This window comes from Acipenser ruthenus, chromosome 3 (assembly GCF_902713425.1).
Source record: "Acipenser ruthenus chromosome 3, fAciRut3.2 maternal haplotype, whole genome shotgun sequence".
Classification (NCBI taxonomy): domain Eukaryota; kingdom Metazoa; phylum Chordata; class Actinopteri; order Acipenseriformes; family Acipenseridae; genus Acipenser; species Acipenser ruthenus.
Window position 1 is genome coordinate 106,142,058 of NC_081191.1, and position 12,416 is coordinate 106,154,473.

A 12,416-nucleotide genomic window follows, 5' to 3' on the forward strand; every position below is an offset into this window, starting at 1 on the left:
GTCAGATTTAAATTAGCCATGCTGACGGCCCACTTAGATTCTTGTGCTGTTAACCGTGAAAGTCCCCAAAATACTGTTTACATGAGCAGAGAACAGTTTCACTAGAAATAATCCATCTGATTTGCAGATGGATAGTGTCTGCTTTAATACTTTGTTTTAGTGTTTTCGCCCACACTGCTTTTCACACATTATCTCACCAAATCTGAGTGGTGGTTGAACAGGCGTTTGGGCTATTGCAAGATCGGGGAGGGGGGGGTGATGCGGGATGCGGGATGCGGATACTACTGAAGTGTACTGAAGTGAACCACGAGCTTGTTCCCCAAATTATTACAGCCTGCTGTATCCTGCACAAAAGGAGGTGTTCAGGCAAGCAGAGGAACAGCTACCTCAGCCTCCAGCAAGAATTGCACAACAGCGATGTGAAGAGGGTCCTGCTATTAGAGATGTGAAGAGGGTCCTGCTATTAGAGATGCACGGCTGTCTTTAGTTTTGTAACTCGACGGTGTACTTTTATTTTGTATCACATTTTTGTTTCATTAGCTTGTTTTTTATCTCTTTATACCAAATATAGCATCCTCATGTGCGCTGTACTTGTATGACTGCTTCTGCTTAATAAAGAATTGGAATATTGAGTACAGGCAGTCCTCGCAATTACGACACGTGGTTCTGAAAGTCTCGTCGTAAGTCGAAGTGTCGTAAGTCGAAGCACATTTTCCCATAGGAACAATGTTATAAATTGGGGTTGCGTTCCTGACTCTTTGGCCAGATAATATATTTTTACAAAAATGACCCGTTATATTGTACTCATGCAAATATTTATTTAACACTTTACACTCAGCCTGGTAGTTACGCGCATATTACTCAGGCACCTACCTGGCTTGTTTAAAAGTACAGACTCTGGGCTTTCCAAGGACGCATTCTGTGTGTGTATGCGCCTGAAGTTAAGCCCCTCATCATGTGACAGAGTTCACAACTTAGGTTTCGTTTTGAGTCCATTGCTCTTATCAGACATTGTTAAGGGCAAATAAATTCTAAAAAAAAAAAAGAAAACAGTTACATGCATAAGAGAAAAAGCGCTAGACTGAGTCAGGGCGTCGTAAGTCGAGGAGCACCTATAGTATTGTTGATTCCTAAGAAATCGCGAAAATTCCACACCACATTATATTTTGGGAGTGGGTTAAACCATTTTCGTGTTGTACATTGTATGAAGCTGCCTCATCATATCCTCTTCCCTTATGGATATTAACACCTGAGTCTCTTCATCGCTCCAATGGACGTAAGTGGAGGATGGACACGGGTCTTGCTCAGACATAACTAGGAGAAATTGCATTGGAGTATAGTTATAAACATTTAATCATGGGAGGCTGTGTGGTCCAGTGGTTAAAGAAAAGGGCTTGTAACCAGGAGGTCCCCGGTTCAAATCCCACCTCAGCCACTGACTCATTGTGTGACCCTGAGCAAGTCACTTAACCACCTTGTGCCCTGTCTTTCGGGTGAGACGTAGTTGTAAGTGACTCTGCAGCTGATGCGTAGTTCACACACCCTAGTCTCTGTAAGTCGCCTTGGATAAGGGCGTCTGCTAAATAAACAAAAATAACTCAGTAGTACTTTACATAAAGTCGTTTTGACAGTTTGGACAGCTATTTGCAAGTAATAATAATAATAATCTTTATTTATAGAGCGCCTGTCATACCACAGGTTCAAGGCGTGTGCTGTACACCTGAATTCACAAACCCACGATGCAGTTTATCAAACATTTTTAGTAATAGTTTTAAACAGAAACTTGATGAATACAATCTGTACAAACACATTTAGATCCATGCATGATTAGCATTATGCAAGGTTTTAGGGAAGATGGAAAAAAAGTGGGGCTGCAACATCAATCTGATAAAGGAAAATACTGCAAACATAAAATTAACTTTCCTGCTGCCATCTTTGGACCATGGTAGCTTACGTATTCCCATGTGACTTTTATAGCAGCTTTAGGAAAGGACTTGAACAAGCTAATTAACATTTTCATGAGAAACCCGTGTTTACATGCATAAGTGGGTGTTGATTTTTTTTTTTTCTGATTGCATGTTCATTATAATCTGTGAACCAATTTGGAGACAACTTTTTATTTTTATTTAAAAAAATTTAGTTGTTGCCAATTATTTTTATTATTTTCTCCCCAATTTGGAAATGGCCTAATAATTTTAGGCTCAGGTCACCGCTACCACCCCTGCGCTGACTCGGGAGGGGGAAGACAAACACACGCTGTCCTCCGAAGTGTGTGCCGTCAGCTGACCGCTTTTTTTCACACTGCGGATTCACCATGCAGCCGCCTCAGAGCTACAGCGTCAGAGGACAACGCAGCTCTCGGGCAGCTTACAGGAAAGCCCGCAGGCGCCCGGCCAGACTACAGCCGGGCTAGTGCGCGGTGAGCCGAGGACACCCTGGTCGACCTAACCCTCCATCCCCCCGGCCAGTGCTTGGCCAATTGAGTGCCGCCCCCTGGAAGCTCATGTACTTGCTCGGCAAAGGAATAGCCTGGACTCGAACTCGCAACGTGCATACTATAGGGCACATCCTGCACTCCAGTAAAGGTGCTCCATGTGGATGTGCCATTTGGGAGCCCTGGAGACAACTTTTCTGAATTGCAGAATACCACTGTGCCTTGTGTACTAACTATTTGGTACAATTGTCCGTTTGTGTTAGTAGGGAGGTTTGCAGAGTACATTGTGTTTATGGCAAAAGTGTATTTGTTTCTTCTTTTGAACAATCGAACTGTAGTATAAAATGAGTGGATGTGCACAACATTTGGAAGAAGTTTACAAAAGGCATTAGTAAATGTTGCTCCCTTGTTTTACAGTGTTCAATTCTGTTAAAGTGCTTCATTTACAGTATGCTGTTAATTCTGTTTGGTAGCCACTTGGCTAAGTTCACATGGACTCAAATGTTATTTCTAACACCCATCACCTTTAAGCATGAATGTGTTCTGTAATTCAGAAGGGTAATGGAAAGCAAACCCATCTTAAAAACGATAGCTACTTGTTGAAGTTTTACAGTAGTTAGGTCAGTTTTTGCAAGTCTTATTTATTGCTGCTGCCAGAAGAGGTTTATTCATTCTGCATCTGTTCTTTGGCTTACGTCCCAAAGTAGTGACTTTGTTGTGTCTGAGCACTTAAATACTGTCTGCATCTGCTAAGTAATGAGGGGATATCATTTTCCCAATTGGGAAATCTAATTAGAACTAAGTTGAGTATAATCTTTAATGAAACCTGACTACTGTAGCTGAGCCAACCCTTTAGACTATCCACCTACTGCCTAAGAAGCTCATTTAAGAAGACTTATTGATGACCTCTGTTGCATTAATTGTTTGGTCTATTATTATTATTATTATTATTATTATTATTATTTGTTTCTTAACAGACATCCTTATCCAGGGCGACTTACACATGTTACAAGATATCACATTATTTTTAACATACAATTACATTATTTTTTACACATTATGTTTTACATACAATTACCCATTTATACAGTTGGGTTTTTACTGGAGCAATATAGGTAAAGTACCTTGCTTCAGGGCACAGCAGCAGTGTCCCCCACCTGGGATTGAACCCACGACCCTCTGGTCAAGAGTCCAGAGCCCTAACCACTACTCCACACTGCTGCCCCAATAAGAGCTAGTTTTACTTTTATTTATTTATTTATTTATTTAAGTGGTTTGGTGTATAGTTACTGCGTTCAATTTTTGAATGGAATGAAATATTTTAGGCCAATCACTTTGCACCATTCTGTTTGCTTAGTGTTTCGAAAGAATGAGAGAAAGTAACTATATTCTCCTAAGCTATTTGGAGGCTTTACTTCCCTTTGATTTTATAATAACAATGATTATTTCTTTTTATGTGAAGTTCAGTTCATGATTTGAAGATTAGCGTGAGATCACCATGTGCAAATGATGTGGTTTTGATGTGAATACCAAGCCTACAGAATATATTGTAAAAGATTATAATCTGATTATGCCACTCAGAGTGTTGTCATGAGAATGTATTTACTGAAGATAAGTGACATTAAGACAACACAGACTTAGAGACAAAAAAGCTTTGGTTGATCAGGCCTTTGAAAGAGCACCATTCTAAATAAAGGCACAATTGATGTATTGTGTCCCTTATTGCATAAGGAAGAAACAATAACTAAAACAATAATGATCTGCTTTACAGAATCTGAAATTTCAGAATAGGACCAACTACGGTACATGTGAAACTGTCCTTATAATAAGTGTTATTAACATGTTAGTAGCCATGCTTTCCTTTGCAGGGTCTTGGTTCTTCCACCTTTGACGATGATTATGTTCTCATGCAGCGCTGAAGATAGAGGTGGGACAAACGCAGTATTTTCAGATAGAGTGAGTGGGAGCCCTGTTAACACGTTCATGTCTGTAGGAGCTGAAATAGTTAATAGTGGAGCTTGTTGATTGGTTTGTGATGCAGTGAACTGTGCAGATCAACACAGAATGTGAAAGTGCTTACATTCCATGTCTATGTGGGCTGAAAAGTGGAGAACTGAACATGAACCTTAGTCCTGGTACAGGAAAAGAAAAAAAAAAGCCTTACTATGGAGGACAAAAGTGTACATACATTTTCGATTGGCAAATTTTCCTTTTTGTAGGATAATTCCATCATTTGATAAAGGTACATAATTGTTTGGTTTGGTTACTTTTAAGTCCAGAAAACGTGTGTAAACCACCTTTTCAATTGGGCTTCATTACATTTATATCATTTTGCAATGTGTAAATTTATATGCATAGTAATATATGTTTGTTGCTCATCTAAAGGAGTCATTTTAGGTTTATTGAATATCGCTTAAAAAAAAAAAAAAAAAAAAAAAAGGGGGGTGGGGGTGGGGGGTTGTGACTGCTGTGTAAAGGGACCAGGGTGCCTTCCCACTTATTTTTGTATATCTTTGTGTATGTATGTGTGTGTATATATAATATATTTATATATATATAATATATATGTGTGTGTGTTTAGGCTTGATCAAAACACTCTCCTCTGACACAGCTGCTTTTGACATTAAATTCGTGGCTCGCTGGAATATCTACAAGTATTGCAGGACTACAGAGTAGGATGCTAAATAATAGGATGATTCAAAATAGTAAATTCTCAATGATTATGCAAAGTAGCATAAACAATTAACCAGTGAATACCAGTATTCTTGCCTATCGCTGTTGAAAAACAAACATTTTGTAGTGTGTGTTAATTGTCCTAAATTACATCGTACAGTCTGTGCTGACTCACTGGAACTGGCCCTCAAGCTATTTCATAAGCACGCTCATGTGAATACATTGAAAAAGGATTGATTCTGTCAGTGGTTTGTTGCTGAAATAAAAAGCATATTAGCAGTGTCGGTATACAGTAGTCACATGTATCTTGAACAGCAGTGCCCATGTATCATGGGCAGCAGTGTGGAGTAGTGGGTAGGGCTCTGGACTCTTGACCGGAGGGTCGTGGGTTCAATCCCTGGTGGGGGACACTCCTGCTGTATCCTTGAGCAAGCTACTTTATCTAGATTGCTCCAGTAAAAACCCAACTGTATAAATGGGTAATTGTATGTAAAAAATAATGTGATATTGTGTAACAATTGTAAGTCACCCTGGATAAGGGCATCTGCTAAGAAATAAATAATAATAATAACAGATTCAGTAGATCAAGTTTAAATTGAATGACTTGCTAGGGTTGGATTTTTCTGTGGTGTTTTTATAGCTCAGCAGGATGTGCAATCAAATGTGTTAACTTAAGCAATTAAAAACATTTCTAAAACAACACTGTATGTTTCCTTGGAAATGGGTACTACAAATCAACACAAACATGGTTTAGATTTAGACAAGAAGATTCAAATATTGTAAAACACCTTGAAATATTGAAAACGGTGAATTTGTGAAGGACAGTGATGTGTTTATATATACATTTCACTGTCAACATGACCTAACTGTAAATGTACTGAATGTGTGCAATAACAATAATATAAGCTACATTTAAGACAGAAGGACATTTTTAATTAAGATTTGAAATTAGTAGTAATTGGTAATAATCATAAAAAATGTGCATGAATATATTTAATGTTGATTTCAGATAATACTGGTTTATTTTATGTTTAGTCAAATCACGTTATTGGATATAATAATTTTAAATAACAATGAGTAATCTTTGCTCCCACACAGCAGCACTAAATTCTTTAGGTTTCGCTTAATCCCAGCATGTTTCAAATATGACTTGGTCTATGTGAGTTACGACTGCAGTCTACTGGCGATTTATTACCTGTTCATTAATCATTTTAGTCTGCTCTCAGCCTTTTTTTTTCATAGTGACACTTCATACTTCCTTTTTAACACGGTCGGTTTGTCACCTCAACAGATTTAACGTCTCATTGGAAAGTTAAGAATTACTCTTATTAGCGTAAGGATAAGTTCAAAAGCAGGGGCCCAGCAAGAAGCCAGTATAATGAGACAAAGCCAAACACCGTTTTATCATCAAGGGGAAATAAAAAACAGACTTACACTGTAGTCAGCTGGCCTGATTTTTACTAAAAAGCTTAAAGCTGAATTTGTTTTTCATTGATTAGCTGCCTGTGACGTTTTATTTTTTAAATAAATAAAATATATTCTTTTCTTTATTTTTGTTGTTTTAAAGGGCTAAAAGTTGTAATAATTACAAAAGTTGTTGAATATTTCTAGTTTACTTATTACATTTGAGATTACATATTTAACTGATTAAGTTTGAACCATACATGTTTTTATCGTTGTTTGTACACTGTAATGGGTAAATCTCCTGGTTAAATAAATAAAAACTGTCCCCTCCGTCTCTAAAGAAGCAATAACCTTCATCACTGTGAATAACCTTCATCACTGTGAATAACCTTCATCACTGTGAATAACCTTCATCACTGTGAATAACCTTCATCACTGTGACTAACCTTCATCACTGTGACTAACCTTCATCACTGTGAATAACCTTCATCACTGTGACTAACCTTCATCACTGTGACTAACCTTCATCACTGTGACTAACCTTCATCACTGTGACTAACCTTCATCACTGTGACTAACCTTCATCACTGTGAATAACCTTCATCACTGTGAATAACCTTCATCACTGTGAATAACCTTCATCACTGTGACTAACCTTCATCACTGTGAATAACCTTCATCACTGTGAATAACCTTCATCACTGTGACTAACCTTCATCACTGTGAATAACCTTCATCACTGTGAATAACCTTCATCACTGTGAATAACCTTCATCACTGTGGCTAACCTTCATCACTGTGAATAACCTTCATCACTGTGAATAACCTTCATCACTGTGAATAACCTTCATCACTGTGGCTAACCTTCATCACTGTGGCTAACCTTCATCACTGTGAATAACCTTCATCACTGTGAATAACCTTCATCATTGTGCTATAGATTTGCAGTAATGATTCCAAGTCTTTAGGGTTTGAAGGTACTATTTCACTATAGCTGGGTAAAGGGTCTGTAGTCCTTTTTTTTTTTTTTTTTTAAAGCTAATCTGTTGCAGAAACCCACACCCTCTAGTCCCAGTGGTGTTCCACATTCTCCTTAGATTCCTGCTGATAAGAAGGGATGATGCTGAATTTTGCGAGATGCCCCGATTTTACATCTTGCACGCTGACTGCAATAGATAAACATTTTACTGACAGGAAATCTAACAGAACATCTGTTTTAAATCCACAAAAGATATGGATGGGATAAACATGTTGTAGAGTTTGAAACAGGTTCCAAAGTCATGAATACAGTGACCACTAAAGAGGTGTGTCTTTAAATTGATTAAATCCATATATCTTTTTTAGGAGAGATGATGTCAATCCCTGAAGATTACAGTGTCTATTATCTCTTAAAACAGGTACAGATTGTGTGCTTTGAATACAGCTTTACACAATATGCTTCAGAACTGTTTACAGCATCATTTATAGTATACCTTTACAAGTTTAAATGTAGTTAATTGGAATATCTTTTATACCCACAAAGGTTTACCCCTGAAACAGGGATCTAGTGGAGGCTATTAACATGTTTTTACATTTACACTATTACAAACGTTTAACTAACTGTGTACAATAGGAGTATGTATGTAGAAAACAGAAAGTACTGATTAGAGGAGAAACCTCAAAATGGAGCGAGGTAACCAGTGAAGTACCACAGGGATCAGTATTAGGTCCTCTGCTATTCCTGATCTACATTAATGATTTAGATTCTGGTATAGTAAGCAAACTTGTTAAATTTGCAGACGGCACAAAAATAGGAGGAGTGGCAAACACTGCTGCAGCAGCAAAGGTCTTTCAAAATGATCTAGACAGCATTCAGAACTGGGCAGACACATGGCAAATGACATGGCCACCGCAGTGGTGGAATGACCTTCCTACAGATGTCAGGACTGCCCAGTCCCTGACCACATTCCGGCGCCTCCTTAAGACTCACCTCTTCAAAGAGCACCTGTAGAACTCCTCTGTTTGTATCCTGGGACACTATCACCCTTCATGTAAATGTGCTTTATTTTGCTCTTATCAGCCCCTATTTTACTGCATTTAATCCTGTACTTCAGAATACTGTAATCTGCCAAGTTTTTAACCTGTAGTACTTTGTATTTAATCACATCCTGATGTAACTATCACTATTTAATCATATCCTGATGTAACTATCACTATTACCTGCTGTATTATTGAATTGTGGTTTGTCAAACTTGTACTTTACTTGAACAAAAGTTATTATATTTCTTGCTCTTATTGTATTACTTGTATTGTAACGCTTGAAATGTTTTTTCTTACGATTGTAAGTCGCCCTGGATAAGGGCGTCTGCTAAGAAATAAATAATAATAATAATAATAATAATAGAGAAAAGTGTAAAGTACTGCACCCAGGCAATAAAAATGTGCATTATAAATATCTTATGAGAGATACTGAAATTGAAGGAATCTATGAAAAAGACCTAGGAGTTTATGTTGACTCAGAAATGTCTTCATCTAGACAATGTGGTGAAGCTAGAAAAAAGCCAACAAAATGCTCGGATATATTGTGAGAAGTGTTGAATTTAAATCAAGGGAAGTAATGTTAAAACTTTACAATGCATTAGTAAGACCTCATCTAGACTATTGTGTTCAGTTCTGGTCACCTCGTTACAAAACGGATATTGCTGCTGTAGAAAGAGTGCAAAGAAGAGCAACCAGAATTATCCCGGGTTTAAAAGGCATGTCGTATGCAGACAGGCTAAAAGAATTGAATCTATTCAGTCTTGAACAAAGAAGACTACGCGACGATCTGATTCAAGCATTCAAAATCCTAAACGGTATAGACAGTGTCGACCCAGAGGACTTCTATTTGAAAAAAGAAACAAGGACCAGGGGTCACAAATGGAGATTAGATAAAGGTGCATTCAGAACAGAAAATAGGAGGCACTTTTTTACACAGAGAATTGTGAGGGTCTGGAACCAACTCCCCAGTAATGTTGTTGAAGCTGACACCCTGGGATCCTTCAAGAAGCTGCTTGAGATTCTGGGATCAATAAGCTACTAACAACCAAACAAGCAAAATGGGCCGAATGGCCTCCTCTCGTTTGTAAACTTTCTTATGTATGTATATGTGTATTTATTTATTTATTTATTTATTTGGATACATATTGGATGTACTTTTCTTAGGGAATACATTCAGATTATAATTTCACCAAATCCCCATGCCCTAATTTGTGTTTGACATAATTAATTCTGTTTAACCTTTTATACAAATATAATAAGACAAGCTTTGTCTATTTAACAGCCATAATTCAAAACGATTAGCCATGTGACTTCTAGATTGTTTAGGGAAGGTAAAAAGAGAATGACTTGTACAAAGTTCTGAAAGACTGAATATTTTCATGTGATTTATAATTGAATTTTGAAAATCTCAACAAAACTCTATTTGATTATACATGTATAAGAATTCTTCTTTGTTCAATTCAGGTCAGAATCATTACCAGCCACATTACAACCACAGCTGCCTGTCTGCTTGTGTAGAGCTACCAGTCTGGACTGGCTCTGGGTGTGTGGTATAAATGCTCTGATTTAGGGAAACATGAGGGTTTCAGGATTTAACATTTGAAAATTCAATTGGAAGAGATGTACTGCTTGACTGAATCCAACTTAAAATGTAAAAGAAACACAAAGGATGAATCATACGGAATCTGGTAACTGTGCATTCCATAACAATTTTTATTTTACTGGGCTTAACATGAGCATACAATATTACAAACTAAAAAGCAGCATATTACCCTACTAGGAACAGGATTTGGGGTGCTTGAGAGAAATGTGAAGAATGATGACAACCACAAAATAGTGTCAGTTCTAAGGTCAGACGATTCTTTCAGCTAGAAAGCGCTTTGGTTGAATGCCAGAATAAAATGTCAGAACTGGCTTTGATTTGCATTACATTCCTGCCAGCAGCATGCCTCTATAATTAGCCGCATTTCCTGTTGAGATGGAAGATATTAAAACTTCCCTGGTTCCCACTTTTTTTCTTTTCTTTTATTTCGTGTTCATGTCAGCAGAAAATGTATAAATCTGATCTTTATGTATGCCAGAGACGTTTTTTTAGTGGCTGGAAGGATAATATTTTATTTTAAGAAAACTAAAATAGTCTTTCCCATCAGCTAGATTTGAACATATTTTAACACTGGAACTACCGGAGCGTCTTTTTTTAACCGCTATATTAAAATGTGTATAAAACTACTGTTGCGTTGCACGAAACTGTTGTGCGATAGCTGGTTTGCTACGCTATTATTCCGTAATTATTTTTGTTTTTCAATATAATCATGCACAACAGGACTAAATTGAAAAATGGTTTATTATGTTTAAAAGCTCAAAGGACAGAAACGTATAACTGTTCAAAATGTGGAATGTAAAAAAACAAACCTTGTGAAGTCTAGTTTTTGCAGTCAACACAGACATGCCACTTCTGTCCATGTGCAGTGCACTTGCCACGCACTTTCCACAGCTTGTGTTTGTCTCTGTCTCAAAATGTCTGCAACTTTATCACTTTCACTATCACTAACCTCATTGTGATCAGAGTAAGTTTCATCACTGTCTTGGTCTGGCGCATTTTCGTGTCCAGATTCGTCTTCTGATAACTCCTGAAAGTACAGTACTGCAAGACTTGTAGTGCAGTCATACGTTGTATTGGTGTATTCATTTTGCTGATTTAGTAAATCGCTTCTGAAAAACTCTCCTGTTGTAGCTATACAAAATAAACGCGAAGCTTTCCTGTTCAGCAGCGCGATCATGTGATCGATCTCATGTGCACTAAGCTAAACCCACTGTTTTTACTATGACGGTCAAAATGACAGCTCCAGTAATCCTAGGTAATAACGTATTATATCGCCAGAAGTTAATGCAAATTTAAAAGGTTGAAGAAGCCCTGCCACTTCAGTTGATAGTTATATATATTCAGTTCATTGTGTTTTTTTTTTTTTAGGAATGTGTGCAATATATGCTAAGGCCTTTTTCTCATGTGTGGGCTTCAATGGTTAACAAACAACTGCCATAAGAATCTAGTCAGCAAGCTCTCACAGAGCATAATGCTTTTGAGCGCATGATTGACATGTCAAAACATAACATTAATCCTCATCAACTTGTACGAGTCATGAACTGTAAAAAAAGGTTTCATGACAAGTGGCACCCTTGGCCTGTAGCCATTCAGCAGTCGTGCAGGTTGGTCCCACCATACGGTTAAGCTTGTTGGCTGACAAAGACCCAGTTTTGACTAGATTCTATGTGCTGTGCTCAAAGGCACAAGTAAAATGTGTCCTGCAATTTCAAGTGGTGTTCAAGGCAGACCTATAAACTGAACCATCACTGGAAACCAAAAGCATCCTGATACTTTCTTTTTCTTTTGTTATACCATGAATAAATGCTGAGAACGGGCAAGAAGACAATTGTTTAACATTCTTACAGTAGCTGTTAGAAATTCACTGATTTTGTGTGAAAAGTATTCAGTGTGTGTGTGAGTCTGTGTGTGTGTGTGTGTGTGTCTCTGTGTGTGTCTCTGTGTGTGAGTGTGTGTCTCTGTGTGTGAGTCTGTTTGTCTCTGTGTGTGAGTCTGTGTGTGAGTGTGTGTGAGTCTGTGTGTGTCTCTGTGTGTGAGTCTGTGTGTGAGTCTGTTTGTCTCTGTGCGTGAGTCTGTGTGTCTCTGTGTGTGTGTCTGTGTGAGTCTGTGTGTGTGTTTTTTTTTTTTTTTTTTAATACTGTTCTCTAGTTGTGCGCTGGAGCTAAAGGGGACACTCCCTTTTAAATGATGACAGGCTGATATTTTGTCCATAAATAATCTTCTTGTGTTGGGAGCCAGTAGTTTCCTCCCTATGGTGGCTGTTGGCTTTTGGTGTTTAGCTTG

At 37.8% G+C, this 12,416-nt stretch overlaps 1 protein-coding gene and 1 long non-coding RNA gene across 6 annotated transcripts in view; one reads left to right on the forward strand and one right to left on the reverse strand.

The window, feature by feature from the left end:
- The window catches only part of LOC117394377 (uncharacterized), a 33,705-nt gene extending 22,415 nt beyond the window's left edge, over positions 1-11,290 (reverse strand). For 3 of the 5 annotated variants that reach the window (XR_004543378.3, XR_009324088.1, XR_009324084.1), the window contains exon 1: positions 11,083-11,290. This is a non-coding gene — a long non-coding RNA (uncharacterized LOC117394377). Of the gene's footprint in view, positions 1-10,942 lie in introns of all 5 variants that reach the window. The other 2 variants (XR_009324089.1, XR_009324085.1) reach the window with 1 other exon arrangement.
- The window catches only part of LOC117394376 (unconventional myosin-X-like), a 108,519-nt gene that overhangs the window by 33,488 nt on the left and 62,615 nt on the right, over positions 1-12,416 (forward strand). The gene's annotated exons all lie outside the window — the stretch shown is intronic.